Source organism: Myxocyprinus asiaticus, chromosome 32 (genome assembly GCF_019703515.2).
Source record: "Myxocyprinus asiaticus isolate MX2 ecotype Aquarium Trade chromosome 32, UBuf_Myxa_2, whole genome shotgun sequence".
NCBI lineage: Eukaryota > Metazoa > Chordata > Actinopteri > Cypriniformes > Catostomidae > Myxocyprinus > Myxocyprinus asiaticus.
Window position 1 is genome coordinate 18,335,837 of NC_059375.1, and position 18,725 is coordinate 18,354,561.

General features: G+C 38.2%; 1 protein-coding gene across 2 annotated transcripts in view; it reads left to right on the forward strand.

Moving 5' to 3' along the window:
* The window catches only part of LOC127423288 (anti-sigma-I factor RsgI2-like), a 43,151-nt gene that overhangs the window by 11,121 nt on the left and 13,305 nt on the right, over nt 1–18,725 (forward strand). The window lies entirely within an intron of this gene.

Genomic DNA, 18,725 nt, shown 5'->3' on the forward strand with positions numbered 1-18,725 from the left:
TTGCCAGCAGTGTTGTGCCGTTTTCTGGGCTGTTTTTGTTCTTTTGCCCAGTGTTTTCTGTTTGTACTTTTTAAAATAAATGACTTAGTCTACTGTCTGTAATTGGGATCATTTCTTCAATCCTGACAGAATACACATAGATCAAAAGTGTGACCACCTATCATTCTGCAGCACAAACAATCACAGGAACTGCTCATAATCCCTATTTTATGAAATGACAGGATTACTAGCGCACAGAGATGTGAGTGTGTAAACACCCACGGAGTTCTGCTTCTGCTCAAAATCGATCAAACTTATAGCAAATTCCTTTAAAGAAATTATTATGTTTGTGTGACACCCAGTCATTGCTGTACAGGCACAGGGCCATGACTCACCCTCATGTGAAACCCGTATAAATTTATTTTTTTCTGCAGAACACAAAATAAGATATTTTAAAGAATGTTGCAAAAGCTGAAACAATAGCAGTTGATGGTGACTCACTTTAAAGTAAAAAAAAAAAAAAAAAACCTGCAAAAGTGTGAAACGCATGCTTCATATTCCAAATCATCTGAAGACATAAAATATAAAATATTGCGACATGTCAATAACATCAAAACTCATTGGTTCTTCCGCATCCCGTGACCTTGTGAATGTAATGATGTCATGACACAAAAGCTGTGTTAATCACTGAAGAGTTGATTTAAGAGTGAATTACATCTTAAAATCATTCTGTTCATCATACAAAGTGATTGTATGTCTTCAGAAGTCTTTGAATATGGTGCACGAGTCGCATGTATTACTTTTTTGACACGTGTGGTTGCTTTTTGCGATGCTCTTTAAAATATATCCTGTTGTGTTCCACAGAAGAAGGTTATATGGGTTTATAACAAAATGAGTGTGAGAAAATAATGACAGAATTGACATTTTTGGGTGAACTATTCCTTAAACACTAACCTCATTTTTTCTGGGGATCATACTTTCTTTACCACTCATGGAATATGTTATTACTGATCTGTAATAAATCTGGTAATTACAAGGGTATTATGCTATAAATGTGGTTTATGAGGACATTTCTAGTGTCCCCATAATTCAAATCGCTTAAAAAACATACTAAATAATGTTTTATTGAAAATGTAAAAATGCAGAAAGTTTTTTGTGAGGGTTAGGTTTAGGGGTAGGGTTAGGGGATAGAATCTATAGTTTGTACAGTATAAAAATGATTATGTCTATGGAGAGTCCTCATAATGATAGCTGCACCAACATGTGTGTGTGTGTGTGTGTGTGTGTGTGTGTGTGTGTGTTAGACAAAGCAAATACTAATGTATTTTAGGATCTATTCAATTCCTTGTAACCATGGAAAATCCTGAGTTACTTTAAATGGTCTTTCTGCTGTGCTTCAATTTGCTACAGAATTTCACATCAGTTTTGTTATCTTCAACAATACGCAAGGATATCTTGAACTTAGAGTATTTACAAGGCAATCTTTAAATACAAACCAGAGCAGAAAATGTATTGCATATGGAACATTTTTCATAAAATTCCCAAACATAGCATTGGCAATAAGTTACACAACATTATCAGTTATCACCTCCATATCATTTTCGATGTGTAATAATTATATTAGCTCTATATGAGTGAAATCATTCCAACAAATTGCTGTTTCTGGATCCCTCTTGGAGCATATGCCTTGGAAATTTGATAACTTGGTTACTTGGAAACTCGAACGTTGGTTGCTAGTTTTCCCTTTGGGAAACCTAGTGTCTTTTTTTTTCTTTTTTTTTTTTCTGGCATGGTTGTGTGCCTGGTCTTTAAATAGAGCATTACAGTCCAAAAATTAAAATTCCAAACATTAAAATGGTCAGTGGGCATCCTCTCACATAATGATGTAAGCATGTGTGTGAAGTTGACATAAGATGATTTTAGAATACAGAGTTCTTGGTGAGCAGATGGGCTCTAATGTCTTTGCAATCAAGGACTCCATCTTGTCTTGCCTTTAGAAAGTCGTTCAGACAGTTCAATAAGCCAGCAGCAATGTCCTTCATCAGCCTCCAGGGGAGCCAAACACACACACACACACACACACACACACACACACACACGCTACAGAAGAGATGCCTCTAGTTAGGACCTTGATCACATTGCAAATTAAAAACACGCACTCACTGTTCTGTCATCTTGTGTATCAGCCAGAGTAGTTTTGACCTACTGCAGGTTTATATTACATTTTGTTACAAATGTTCATGTGTCCTGAAATTATCCCTATTTTTCTGAAATTACTGACCATAACCTATCAAACATTATTACATAAATTCCGATGTTCACCTTTCCCTTTGGTACTAACACATTGTGTGAGTGGCATTAGAGACCTCAGTCTCCTGGGAACCAGGAAGTAATTGCATTTACATAAACAATGGTGGGAGTGATTTGGAAGTTGCATTTTTGCTCTAAAATCACATTTTGTACTTCAGTGATGGTTATGTTTAGAGTTGGGGTTTGAGTTAGGGAGAAGGGTTAATAAAATATGCATTCCTGCTGACTGTATTACAGCATTTACAACAAAAATACTACTCGGTTTTGGTGCCACCCTGTAGACAGTTCACCTCTGCAACACATTCAGATTCGGCCACTGGAGGCAGTGGTTTGAATTTCGGTAAACACAGACCAATTTTAGCAGCGCAATTTTCTTGTCACTGAATTCAGTGTGATCAGTCTACACAGCAACATAGGGATGGAATAAAGCCGATGGTTCAAATATGAAACCAAATGTTCAACAAGCACATAAGTGTGTGGTGTTCAGATGTCCACATACTTTCAGCCATGTAGAGTATGATTAGAATTTACAAAGATTTTTAGGAAGTACTGCTTCAATAAAGTAATGTTTAGATATTTACAGTGCATTCAGAAAGTATTCAGACCCCTTCATTTTTTTCACATTTTGTTATGGTGCAGCCTTATGCTAAAACGCTTTAAATTGTTTTTTTTCCCCACATCAATCTACACTCCATAATCCATAATGACAAAGCAAAACCTAGATTTTTGATAACTTTGCAAATTTATTAAAAATAAAAAACTGAAATATCACATTGACATAAGTATTCAGACCCTTTGCTATGACACTTGAAATTTAGCTCAGGTGCATCCCGTGGATCATCTTTGACATGTTTCTACACTTTGATTGGAGTCCACCGGTTGCAAATTCAATTGACTGGACATGATATATAAGGTCTCACAGCTAAAAATGCATATCAGAGGAAAAACCAAGCCATGAGGTCAAAGGAACAGCCTGCAGAGCTCAGAGACAGTATTGTGTTGAGGCACAGATCTGGGGAAGGCTACAAAAATATTTTGGCTGCATAGAAGGTTCCCAAGAGCACAGTGGCCTCCATAATTCTTAAATGGAAGAAGTTTGGAACAACCAGGACTCTTCCTAGAGCTGGCTTCCTGGCCAAACTGAGCAATCGGGGGAGAAGGGCCTTGGTAAGAGAGGTGACCAAGAACCCGATGGTCACTCTGCTTGAGCTCCAGAGATCCTGTGTGGAGATGGGAGAAACTTGCAGAAGGACAACCATCAATGCAACACTCCACAGATCTGGGCTTTATGGCAGAGTGGCCAGACGGAAGCCTCTCCTCAGTGCAAGACACATAAAAACACCTAAAGGACTCTCAGACTGTGAGAAACAAGATTCTCTGGTCTGATGAAATGAAGATTGAACTGTTTGGCCTCAATTCCAAGTGTCATGTCTGGAGTAAACCAGGCTCCACTCATCACCTGTGCAATACCATCCCAACGGTGAAGCATGGTGGTGGTAGCATCATGCTGTGTGGGTGTTTTTTAGCGGCAGGGACTGGGGGAATGGTCAGGGATAAAGGAAAACCAAATGCAGCAAAATACAGAGATATCCTTTATAAAAACCTGGTCCAGAGCGCTCATGACCTCAGACTGGGCCGAAGACTCACCTTCCAACAGGACAATGACCCTAAGCACACAGCCAAGACAACACAAGAGTGGGTTAGGGACAACTCTGTGAATGTCCTTGAGTGTCCCAGCCAGAGCCCAGACTTAAACCCAGTCGAACATCTCTGGAGAGACCTGAAAATGGCTGTCCACCGACGGTCTTCATCCAAACTGACAGAGCTTGAGAGGATCTGCAGAGAAAGCTTGTGCAAAGCTTGTCGCATCATACCTAAAAAGACTTGAGGCTATAATCGCTGCCAAAGGTGCTTCAACTAAATAGAGTTATCAAAAATTTGGTTGTTTCTTTGTTATTATGGTGTATGGAGTGTAGATTGATGTGAAAAAAAAAAAGAATTTTATCATAAGGCTGCAACATAAAAAAATTTGAAAAAAAATGAAAGGGTCTGAATACTTTCTGAATGCACTATATATATAGCTCTGTATGAACACATACATTTAAAGGAATATTACGGGTTCAATCAAGTTAAGCTCAATCGACAGCATGTGTGCCATGATGTTGATTGCCACAAACATAAATTTTGTCTTGCCCCTCCTTTTCTTTAAAAAAATAAAATAAATCTGGGTTACAGTGAGGCACTTACAATGGAAGTGAATGGGGCCAATCTGTTAACGTTAAAATACTCGCTGTTTTAAAAGTATAGCCAAAAGACAAACAATATGCATGTTAACATGATTTTAGTGTGATAAAATCACATACAAATCTTTTCTGTGTAAAGTTATGGCCAATGTCACAACTTCGTTGCCATGGCAATGAAATGTTAACAAACCATAAAATAACTGTAAAAATTATGATTTAAACAAAATTACAGCTCAAATAATAAACCAGTTTTAACAGAATTAATGTATGCTTTTATAAAATTATGAGCTTCACATTTCTGCCTTAAAATCCTCCAAATATTGGCTCCATTCACTTCCAAAGTGCCTCACTGTAACCTCGATTTTTGCTTAATTTAAAGAAAAGGAGGGACGAGTCTAAATTATTTTTTATGGTATTCAACATTATGCCACAAAAGCTGTCAATTGAGCATAATGGGTCATGAAACACTACAACAAATTTTTTGAGATGTTAACAGGTATATTTGTCTTGCACACAGGGGCAGAGAATGTCAACATTCGTTATTTTAAATTTAAAGAGGAAAAGTGTTAATTTATGGATTTTTCGGGCTATTTTCATCTTCCGGGTTTGAAATTAACATTGAATCAACATCACATGTCATGACGTACCTGGTTTAGGTTTTCCATTGAATTTCAAACAAAACAGCTTGTCGTCTGTGCTGAACTGTCTCGCCTCTGTCCCCATCCTTTCACCCCCTCTGCACATGATGTGTTTCAGCACATAAGGTCACTAACTTTGGGGAGCATTCATTTCAATGTCTGCATACTAAATACAGTTACTTAAAATGACCCTTTATTCCCTCTTGATTTGAAGCTGCAATTGTTTGTGAGACAGCTGATTATGTTCCTAAAACAATATGGATGGTTCAGTTTTTTTTTTTAGGTTTAAGTTCTTTTTCATGTATTTCAAACTGCAGTCCTGACTGGTATGATCAGGGGTGTAAAGTAATGAATTACAAATACTCATTACTTTAATTAATAGATTTTTTTGGTACTTTGAGTACATTTTAAGTGCAGTAACTTTACTTTTACTGCGCTATTTCCCTCTGTCTGTGTTCGCTACATCCCTGTCCTGATTTTTTTTTTTATCCATCAGCATGATTGGTTAGGGAGAGAATAATCAGTCTCATAAAATCAGACTCCCATAAAATTCCCATTAGTCCATCTACAGAAAAACAATTTATTCTTCTTTAGACAGACTGATTTTGACTGAGTGAAGTAATTAAATGGAAAAAAATGTTGGTGTTAAAGTAGGTGGAGCACCAGGTCACACCCACCAATGACGTGTAGTAGACCAATGGCAGCAAGGTGTTAACTCTGTACCGACTGTTTTCCTGAAAGTTCACGCTGGCAAGCATTTTCGAACCACCACAACAAACTCAAAAACACCTTTTTGTCAGGATTTTGTTCAAAATCAATATACAGTATAAACTATTAGCTATTTGTTTTTAATCTGGAAATACATTTATTTCTTATTTAAAGACCCGTTTTTTTGTGTTGACATATTTCCTACCCAGATTGCACACGCACATCTCCAAGATATCCGTTTTTGATTTTTTCATTTGAAAGCATCACAATCTAATTAACATCTGCTAAACATCTTAAAAAGATCAGATTTACAAACATTCCAAATCAGAAACATCTAAAAGCTGCTGAATGTCTTATTTACGTCCGAGACATACTTATTGACATACGTCTTATAGACATACTGCAGATGATTCATGAATGGATTCTGTGTTCCACCCCAAATTCCTGTTTTAATACCCTGATAGCATACATTCATAACCCAGATGTCTATCTGATACGTGTGTTTACATGTGGAAGACGTATATTTTACGTTGTTTGCTCACATATTCAAGAGACTTTATTGTTCACAAAGCTTCAAACTTTTGTGAAATGAAACACCAATAAAATGTATCAGTTCAAATCTGAAATTATAGAAGTCAAGTGGAACAGTTTATGTTACTTAATATTTGCTGGTTCCAGCTGCCAAAATATAGATGTTTTTGTAACTCAAAGAACTAGCAGCAAGAGTCACAAGATCATGGGTTTATGCTGACCATCTACATTTTAAGTACTAGCCTGTTATCAGCCACAACAGAAATGCCCTGAACCATTGAGCTCAGATCAGACCCATGGGAATGGCTAGTAACTACTACCTACATCCTACTTTCACAGAGTGGAAGCCTCAGCAAGTCTGAGCATGTGCCATATGGAATGCTGAGATACATTTGATTCCAAGAAAGATGGACAAGCCATTTCTAGACAAATACATTTACATATAGCAATTTCAGAGACTGCACCAGCTACTGAGAGGGTAAAACTTGCTGTTCAGATGCAGCACAGATGAGATTTTTTTTTTTTCATTACATATTTTATTACAGCATTTTAATACCAGAACCAAAAGTAACTTTATTTTCTTTGTGCTCCCAATGAATACCAAGACCAGAATGAGGAAACACTGAGCTATAACTGAGCTATAGTTTTGACATCAATTTTAGGAGAGTGGTTATTGCTTGGAGAATAGACATTACACAACTTTCATACTTTCAACTTGATAGCTATTACATTTTGAGGTGGTAGAATGAGCATCTTTAATTGATAAAGTACAACAACAAAAAACATAATTTATGAGTTTGTGCAGAAATGTAAAGTGCCCTGTTAAATTAATCAATAAACAAATTCTTACCGGATACTGCTAACATTACTGCAAAAAGATTGCTTTCCATCAAAATTACCACAGCACTAATCATGCCTGCTGTAATTTTAGTAATTAAGGCAGAAAAAGCGCACCAACCATTGTTGCGTGCAAAAACACCCTCACACACACAAGCATACAGGCTCAGTCCCTACAATTGCAGCAACAGGAAGTTGCTTTTCATGAGCCCATGGTTCATCTATGTGAATAAAATGAGAGAGATTGTCAGGAAAGAGGTAATTAGTGTCTCTCAAGTTTACAGCTGATGTTTATATTTCATGCTTTATTCATCTTAACATTTTCATGACCCTGAAAATCTCCACAAAGGCCAGTGTCTAACAGCCTTGCAAAAATATCCATATCATTCTCCAGATTAATATATCTTCCTGTACGCAATCATTCCAAGGTGTACCCCTGCCATTTACTCTAGATGGTGACGAGTTTATGGATGTTTATGACAGCAATCTTCCAGCCAGATTGTTAGACCACTCCCTCACTAAAGTCTCCTTTATTTTGACCCTCACACCACTGCTCACCCTTACTATTAGAACATTGATCTAAAAGCCATATCAGCTCTTTCTCCACATCACACCCACACTTGAGTGTTTTCTTTTTTTTTTTTTTTTTTGTATAGCTAGCCATGTCACATGGCTGGCTGGCAGCATGGAAGAAAGGGTGGATGTGGGTTGGGCATTTTGGGAAAATGCAGTGGGAGACACAGAAGAGAGGCACACATGTTAGCATTGATGACATGCTTATCAATAGGAGTGTAAATTTGCTCAGTGATTCATTCGTAATTTTATTTTTATTTTTTACGACTCTTTACTAAATAATAATACTAATGCATAATGAAATCTGAAATTTAGACACAATTTGTTTAGTGTTGCTTGACTATTGTGGTACAAATTATAATTATTTTCAAAACTATGCTGAAGACACAAATGTTAATGGAGGTAATCAAATGCATTTGCATCTGAAGTAGATCAAGGATTTACATTTAGTGGATTTTACAACTTAAATAAAGGTCAAGAATTGTATTGCAGATAAGATATGAACATTTAATACAGTTGGAATTATTATATGATTATTATACAACAGTTAGATCCAGTCTTTGAAACTGATTGGACGAGAGACTTTCCAAAAGTGCTGATGTCTCAGAACAGCAGCACTTGTTAGCTTTACTGTTTGTATCATTCCGCTTGTGTTCGTGGCATTCTAATCTAAAGTGTAAGAGCTGCATAGATGTCTTTTCATTTATTCCTGTGACATTAAAGGTTTTAGCCAACAGGTGGCGACAAGACCATTTTTGTGTTATGAGCCAGTTGAGTTGACGACTGACCTTCATGGAGTCAGTGCTTCCAGTCAGCATGCGGTTTCTTTGAAGTCATGGTATTGTCTCTCATTCAGAGATGGGTAGAGTAGTCAAAATCTTTACTCAAGTAAAAGTACAATTACTTAAAAAAATTACTCAAGTAGAAGTAAAAGTGGTAATCTTAAAAATTACTAGTAGGAGTAAGAAAGTATCCAATTAAAAGAAAATTCAAGTAGCGAGTAACTAGTTACTTCCACATATACCATAATGGGCATTTACACCCCAGTATTCCATTACATAATACACATTTAACATGTATTGCATAATAATACTACTACTTCTTATTATTATTGGAAATTGTCATCATACACCCTCGTGTTGTTTCAAACCATATGTCTTTCTTTCTTCCATGCACCACAATCAAGGAGATATTAGACAGAATGTTAGCCTTAGTCTCCATTTACATTCACTGCATGTTTTCCACCATATTTTAAAAGGGAATGGTGACTGAGACTGTCAGTCCCTAACTTTCTGTCTAACATCTTTTGGGTTCCACAAAATACACAAAGTCACACAGGTTTGGAACAACATCAGGGCAGGGAAATGATGAAAGAACATTAAAGCTGCACTAGTAACTTTGTGCTCTCTAGCCACATCTGTGTTTGAAAGTTAATTGCAAGCAATTTGCAGAAGAACACTAAATGTAAGTCATGCTTTGGCACTGCTCTTCTGGCAGATGAATCTCATGATTTGAGCTTACCTGGTGTAGGGCTTTACTGGTTGTTTAGATCAGTGTTACTATCAGAAATAATTAATTATTATTTCTTTAGTTATTAATTAATATTTAAATGAATTAATTGTATCTAACTCATTAAAACCTCATATGGGGCTCCAGTAAATGTAGTGCTACGTTTAGGAGTGGGTTTGGTTATTAGCAATAATTAATAATTATCAAAGACAATTATCAATTATTAAAATCAATAGAACATTGATGAGAATCAATGTTAGCTTTTCTAATCCTTTAAATCAACAATTATCAAAGATAATCGTTAATTTTTAACATCGATGAAACATTAATTAAAATTAACACTAGCTTATTGAGCATTCAAATTCAACAATCATCAAAGATAATTATCAATTATCAAAAATCAATAGAATATTAATAAGGATTAACATTGACGGGGCAACACCCTGGAATCAGGGACTAATAACCAGATAGTATAACAGTCTCAATATTAGATTGTTTTCTTATGAAAATCGACATCTGTAGAATATCGATTTTCGGGGAAAAAAAAACAATGAATGAAGGTTTGAATCCGAGCACTGACATCCCGTCAGCATGACACAGGCGTATGCAAAACAAACCAAAACACTTCTCTTTGTAATATAAACAAAGTTTATTTATGCAGTAATATCAATTAATAATTAATACAATGCAGTCAATAAACTTCCAACTTTCAACTACAAACTAAACAGTGATATGATTAGATATGGAAATAAAAATAATTCTATAACACATGAGGGTGTGTGTGTGTGTGTGTGTGAGAGCGCGAGTGCGTGTGTGTGTGTGTGTGTGTGGTCAGTACGAGAGAGAGAGAGAATAAAGTGACGGCGGAATAAAGTTAGTTTATTGCTCAGAGACGCGGTGGATGGCTCGTAAAAGTCCCGCGTTCTTTGACTCTTTAATGGATAACTCAGTTTGCCGGTCTCACCCGCGATGGCGAAAATGCACAACAGTCCAATTTGGTTGGACCACAATACAGCAAAACAAATTCGTGATAATTAATACCCTGAGTATTAATAATGAGCGGACATGGCAGCCCGTAAACTGTACAAGCAAAAACCTTGAAACACAAGAATAACACACTATAATATTCTATCTCTGCCCAGATGTAAACCTCTTACTTGAATCGCATGAGGATGCAGAATGTGTGTTCACCCGTCCTTTAAATCCAGCCCGGTTCCTTGAGGCTCGGGTGATGACGGGAGGCCATTTCCTCGCTCTGTCGGCGGGCGTACGGCTGACTGTTTCTCGGAGGGCTGGCAGAGAAATCAGAAATGTCGACTTGATTGAAGATGGAAGAGAAATCTTAAAGAGAAATCTTTAATCTCTTCTCTCAGCGGTCTCCTTCGGATCCGTTAGAGTGTTCGGTTGATCACAGAGTAATCTCAACTCGTCCAGCGAGATAGAGATTGTATGGCCACAGTTTCAAGTCGGACGTTACTTCCTTGTGCCACGAGGTTGCACCTGAGAGCAGCGATGAGCTACGTCTATACACGGTGAACAAAGTTGCTGGAAGCAAATCCCGGAAGCATTTCAGAGGTATTTCTACTCCTGATGATGTCATGGTTTGAGGGACGTTCTGTTGTGTGCCTCATCCAATAGGAGTTGAGAGTTCGATCCTTTAGTGAGCAAGGCTTCATGGGATTTGTAGTCTGTTTTGGACTCCCTTTGTTTAATTTTGGCACGATTTTTATCAGTAAGATTTACGACTTGGTGTGTGGGGGTTGTGTTAGGTTTTACGACTGTGTAAGGCCTGCCTTTGTCTTCTGTCGGAATACATGAGGTCCAACACTGGACATCGCCTGTGTGTGATCATGACTGGAGCTGGAGTCATAACGTGCTATTTTCATGTTGATATTTAGATTTACATCATGATGGCACTGCGGATGGCCGCCTCGGTATGGAGCGCTCCTATTGTTTTGTAGTTTTTGTTTGTTTGTCCTGTGTTTAGTAATCTTTTTCCAGTCAGTTTTACCATAGACGAACTGCTGAACATTCGACAGCATATACCAGTCAATCTTTTCCCGGATTTTGAATATTCAGACGTTTTGTTGGACATTTTAGTCAGAGGCATGGATGTGTTGTTTAAACGCGCTATGAGATGCAGGCAAGGGAGACGAGCCGACGTGCTGGTCAAACTCCATCGATGCGGCTTTCGAACAGTGCTGCCGAGTATTCATCTAGCGAATCTCCGCTCTCTCCCTAACAAAACGGACAAATTACATCTCCTCACCCGCACAAACAAGGACATTTCAACCTCTGCTGCCTTGTGCTTCACAGAAACCTGTCTGAGTGAAGCCATTCCGGACAGCGCGTTACATCTGCCGGGCTTTCGGCTGTTCAGAGCGGATCGCATTGTGGAGATAACGGGGAAAAACGAGAGGCGGTGGAACATGCTATTACATCAATGAAAGTTGGTGTACAGATGTAACAACGTTAAAGAAGATGTGCTGTCCTAATTTGGACGTGCTCTTTATTAACTGTAAGCCTTTCTACTCGCCGCAGGAGTTTTCGTCGTTTATTCTGGTGAGTGTGTATATCGCGCCAAATGCGTGTTTGAATGCGGCGCTGCAACAGCTGGCTGATCAAATCACAGGCACAGAACAACAATACCCGGACTCAGTTATTATTATTCTTAGGGATTTTAACAAAGCAAACCTGACACGTGAACTGCCCAAATACAAAAAGCACATTACATGCCCAACCAGAGACAGAAATATACTGGATCACTGCTACACAACAATAAAGGATGCATATCGCTCTGTTCCTAGGGCAGCTTTGGGACTATCTGATCACTGTCTGGTTCATCTTCTTCCAACCTACAGACAGTAATTAAAATTTGCTAAGCCTGTAGTAAGGACTGTAAAGAGATGGACCAATGAAGCAGTGCTGGAACTACAAGCCTGCTTTGACTGCACTGATTGGAGTGTTTTTGAAGCTGCAGACACCAATCTGGATGAGCTTACAGATACTGTAACATCATATATCAGTTTCTGTGAGGATATATGCATTCCTACTAGGACCTATTTAACATTTAACAATGACAAACCATGGTTTACAGCAGAACTCAGGCAGCTTCATCAGTCCAAAGAGGATGCTTACAGAGTTGGGGATAAAGTCTTGTACAATCAGGCCAGGAACACACTGAATAAGGGAATCAGAGTGGCTACAAGAAGATACTCTGAAAAGCTGAAAAACAAGTTTTCAGCTAACGAACCTGCATCAGTGTGGAGTGGCATTAAACAACTTACGAATTACAGGACCCCTACCCCCAACCCTGTGGTGGACCAACAACTGGCTGACGACCTGAATGTATTCTACTGTAGATTTGAAAGGCCCAATCTCACACCCCACACCCACTCTGACCTTCACTTCACAGAAACACCAACACCTCCTGCAACCCCCCTCCTCCCCCCTCCTGCTACTCAAATGGAACTTAAGATCTGTGAAGATGATGTGTGCCGTGTCTTTCGAAAACAATGGATAAGGAAAGCACAGGGCCCAGATGGTGTTTCACCTGCATGGCTTAGATCCTGTGCTAACCAGCTGGCCCCCATCTTTACACAGATCTTCAATAGATCACTGGAGCAGTGTGAATTCCCATGCAGCTTCAAACGTTACACTATCATCCCGATCCCAAAGAAACCAAAAATCACAGGACTTAACGACTACAGACCTGTCGCCCTGACGTCTGTGGTCATGAAGTAATTTGAGAGACTGGTGTTGGGCCACCTGAAGGACATCACTGGACCCTTTCTAGATCCCCTTCAGTTTGCTTATTGAGCAAACAGGTCTGTGGATGATGCAGTCAACATGGGATTGCATCATATCCTGCAATATCTGGACAGACCAGGGTCATATGCAAGGATCCTTTTTGTGGACTTCAGTTCGGCTTTCAACACCATCATCCCAGCTATTCTCTGGACTAAATTACACCAACTCTTTGTTCCCACGTCTATCTGTCAGTGGATTACCAGCTTTCTGACAGACAGGCAGCAGCTTGTGAGACAGGGGAAACTCACTTCCAGCACCTGTACAATCAGTACTGGTGCCCCCCAGGGATGTGTGCTCTCCCCACTACTCTTCTCCCTCTACACCAACGACTGCATCGCCAAGGACCCCTCTGTCAAGCTCCTGAAGTTTGCAGACGACACCACTGTCATCGGCCTCATCCGAGATGACGATGAGTCTGCATGCAGAAGGAAGGTTAAACAGCTGGCTTTCTGGTGCAGTCAAAACAACCTTGAGCTGAACACGCTCAAAACGGTGGAGATGATTGTGGACTTTAGGAGGAACCCCCAAACACTGTCCCCCCTCACCATTCCAAACAGCACTGTGGCAGCAGTGGAGTCATTCAGGTTCTTGGGCACTACCATCTCACAGGACCTGAAGTGGGAGACCTACATTGACTCCACTGCAAAAAAGGCCCAGCAGAGGTTGTACTTCTTTCGCCAGTTGAGGAAGTTCAACCTGCCACAGGTGCTGCTGATACAGTTCTACTTAGCAGTCATTGGGTCTGTCCTCTACACTTCTATAACGGTCTGGTTTGGTTTAGCTATGAAATCGGATATCAGAAGACTACAAAGGACAGTTCGGACTGCTGAGAGGATTATTGGTTGCCCCCTGCCCTCCCTTCAAGAACTATACACTTCCAAAGTGAGGAAAAAGGATGGAAAAATCACGCTGGACCCCACTCACCCAGCCCACTACCTTTTTGAACTGTTGCCTTCTGGCCGACACTTCAGAGCACTGAGCACCAGAACTGTCAAGCACAGGAACAGTTTTATCCCCCAGGCTATCCATCTCATGAACAGTTAAAACTGCCCCTTTGAGCAATAATTAATGTGCAATACACAGCTTAGTCTTTTTATACTATCCAACACATCCTACCTCTTCTGCCATTACATTCCCTTGCACTATATATAACCGATTTGTATTTAGATTTGCACTACGTATGTGTATGTGTGTGTGTGTGTGTGTGTATGTATATATACATATATATTCATATATATATATATATATATATATATATATATATATATATATATATGTATGTGTTGGGCCTCATGTATTCAGATAGAAGACAAAGGCAGGCCTAACAGTCATAAAAAACATTCCTCAAGCCCCCTCCTTCTAAGTCATAAATCTTACTGATAAAATCGCGCCAAAATCAAACAAAGGGAGTCCTAAACAGACTACAGATCCATGAAGCCTTGCCCACTAAAGGATCGAGCACTCAACTCCTATTGGATGAGGCACACAACAGAACGTCCCTCGAACATGACATCATCCGGACTTCAAATAATTCTGAAATGCTTCCAAAGTTGCTTCCGGCTACTTCGTTCACCGAATACGGACGTAGCTTTTTGCTGCTCTCCGGTGTAACCTCGTGGCATAAGGAAGTAATGTCCGACTTGAAACTGTAGCCATACAATCTCCATCTCGCTGGACGAGTTGAGATTACTCTGTGTTCAACCAAACACTCTAACGGATCCGAAGGAGACCGCCGAGCAATTCGCATCTTCATCCGTTGGCCTACAGAAGTGAAGAGATTAAAGATTTCTCTTCCATCTTCAATCAAGTCGACATTTCTGAGTTCTCCGCCAGCCCGCTGAGAATCAACAGCCGTACCGCCCTCTGAGAATCAACAGCCGTACCGGCCGCCGACAGCGCGAGGAAACGGCTCTAGTCATCACACGAGCCTCAAGAAACCGGGTCAGAGTTAAAGGACGGAGGAAAACACATTCTACCTGTGTCCTCATACGATTCAAGTAAGAGGTTTACGTCTGGGCAGAGATAGAATATTATAGCGTGTTATTCTTGTGTTTCAAGGTTTTTGCTTGTACAGTTTACGGACCGCCATGTCCGCTAATTATTAATACTCAGGGTATTAATTATCACGAATTTGTTTTGCTGTATTGTAGTCCAACCAAATTGGACTGTTGTGCATTTTCGCCATCGCGGGTGAGACAGCAACTGAGTTCATCTATTAAAGAGTCAAATAACAAGGGAATTTTACGAGCCCCGCTCGTAAAACCGCGTCTCTGAGTGATGAACACGGCTGCTTCATCTCCAGCTATCGCGAAATCAGCTTTCGGGCTGTCACTTAATCATCTCTCTCTCTCTCTCTCTCTCTCTCACTAACCACACTGACACGCACACACACACTGTCACACACACACCTTGTGTTATAGGATTATTTTTGTTTCCATATCTAATCATATCACTGTTTAGTTTGTAGTTGTAAGTCGGAAGTTTATTGACTGCATTGTATTAATTATTAATTGATATTACTGCATAAATAAACTTTGTTTATATTACAAAGAGAAGTGTTTTGGTTTGTTTTGCATACGCCTGTGTCGTGCTGACGGGATGTCAGTGCTCGGATTCAAACCTTCATTCATTGTTTTTTTTATTCGAAAATCGATATTCTTCGGATGTCGATTTTCCTAAGAAAACAATCTAATATTGAGACTGTTTTAATATTCGGTTATTAGCCCCTGATTTCAGGGTGGTGCCCCGTCAATGTTAATCCTTATTAATATTCTATTGATTTTTGATAATTGATAATTATCTTTGATTGAATTAGAATGATCAATAAGCTAGTGTTAATTTTAATGTTTCTTCGATGTTAACAATTGATAAGTGTTGATTTTAAAGGATTAAAAAAAAGCTAACATTGATTCTCATCAATGTTCTATTGATTTTAATAATTAATAATTATCTTTGATAATTATTAATTATTGCTAATAACCAAACTTGCTCCTAAACGTAGCACACTACATTTACTGGAGTCCTATATGAGGTTTTAATGAGTTAGATCCAATTAATTAATTTAAATATTGATTAATAACTACAGAAATAATTATTAATTATTTCTGATAGTAACACTGATCTAAACAACCAGTAAAGCCCTACATATGTATGTGTGTGTATATGTATGTATGTATGTGTGTGTATATGTATGTATGTATGTGTATGTATGTGTGTGTATATGTATGTATGTATGTGTATGTATATATATATATATATATATATATATGTATATATTGTCTATTGTGTATTCTATATATTTATTCAATTTTAATTATTTTTTAAAAGTCTTGTTGCTGTTTTAGTATTGTTGTGTACTGGAAGCTCCTGTCACCAAGACAAATTCCTTGTATGTGTAAGCATACTTGGCAATAAAGCTCATTCTGATTCTGATATAATGTTATATGATTAAACACTGAAATATTAATTGCTTTGATGAAGATAATCACACTTTTATTTACATATTTTGAATGGATGAATTTTACACTTATAGTGCCACTATATTCTGACACAACACTCAAAGCGCTTTTACATAAAGAATCATCTCAATCAATAAAAGTATATTTTAATAAAGATTTTCAAGTGTTTTATCTACTATTAATGTTTGTACTGTACTATACTTATAAATTTAAGAGGTGAAACTTGTGATATGGCTAATACGAGTTCAATGGAAGACTTTATTTTTATATTGTTCAGCCTCAGTTGATAATACAAGTGAACCGTAATACTAAAATAGTATGTCTATGCAATGCTCATAATAACATAGTAAACAAAAAACATAAAACGAGGATTCAGTAATGATGGGGATAAAATATACTTTATTAAACATGAAAATAATATGCTTAAATAGGCAATATAACAATTAACAGTCAATTTCAGAAGTCATATATATTAGTAAACATGTCACAGTAACTTCCCCGACAACATAGATGCAACACGATCAGTTAACACATGAGTATTCTTTGATTCATACAAGTATAAGCAGCAATATAAGCTTCAACAGCCCTACCAGACAAAATATCCAAGCATTATAACAGGTTCGCCAAATGGTTAACAGGTAAACATACACCCAGATTGTTGCGATGCTGTCCAGAACAGTGTGAGTGTGAATGAACTGACCTGTAGTTTCTTTCTTCTTTTTAATGGCTGCTCGTAAACTAAAACAGTGCATTACCACCATCTACTGTTTACATGGGAACGAGATAGCCGGCTCTTCTTTCCTATGTTCACGGACATGACGTAATGACATAAGGATGTACTTCATAAGCCAGCGATTTCGATTTTCTGCCAAATCGAACCCAACAGCTCAAAATACAAAAAATGTTTATAGGCTTACCGTAGTAAATTGGGGTAAGGTAAGAACATTGTTTTGAACACTGATTGATGTACTCAATCAATAATGGCAATTTGTTCATTTTTAACCTAAAAATTGTACATAGTGCAGCTTTAATTTAAGCTGAACTATTACTTTGAGGACACTTGTCAGATTTGGACGAATCTGTCAATTAGAAGTTAAGTTTGGAAACCAGTTTCTAGTCATTATTATGGTGAAAAACATGAACAATGTCCCACAGGCCCAATAATATATAATGCTGAAAAAAGTAGCAAGATCATGCTTTATTAATGCCTACTGCCACTATTTCATAAGTCCTGTCATTTTTAAAGTCTTAATTGGATCTTAGTTCAGTGTAGTTACAGTATTTTTGGTGTCGAAAGAATTTAGATAATTAGTTCTGTACACTACACCTTATCTCGTGTTTGAAAGCGTATTAGGCTTATTTTAAGTTCAGAGCTTGTTTTCCGTTGTCCATAAGAAAAACACTCCGCATCTGTCAAAGCAGGAATGCTGTGCACTCGCAGATATTGTCAGCTCTCCATAAGTCAAACATGCAATCGACAGAGCAAACGACATTACACTCAACACGGATGTTTACATGGATTTATATAGTAGGAATTTATATATTGCAGCACTGATGTAAAATGTATACTTATAAACCGAGGTCATAAGAGCCCATAGTTACAGAATCACCCTAAAAATGACCATGACACAGACAATCCCGCATTATCATTAATCACCAACACTTACCACGCTGCAATTTAAATCTTGAAATATCCACTTGTCTCGGTGTAAAATGAAAGCATCGCGTGACAAAGAAAGTGCTTGTTTTAAGCGCTTGCTCCAACTGCAGTGATGAGCTCGACTGGAGTGACAGAGCACAGCTGTACAGTTCCGCTGTTGTAAAAGTCCCATTCAAAAATCTCTCAATAAATTACGCATTTATTAACCATTAAAATTAAATGAAAACCAGTAATGTAACGACAGGAACGTCGCCCATTGTAACGAAAATAAAAATTAAAAAAGTAAGGGTGAAAAGTACCCACCAAAAATTACTCGAGTAAATGTAATGGAGTAAATGAAAGGCGTTCCTACCCACCTCAGCACACTCTCCATTATCGCTACGATTACTACTGCATTACAGCTGGGAAATAGAGTTAAATTAACAGCTTTAGCATTAATGCTTATCACAGCTGAGAGACACAACAGATT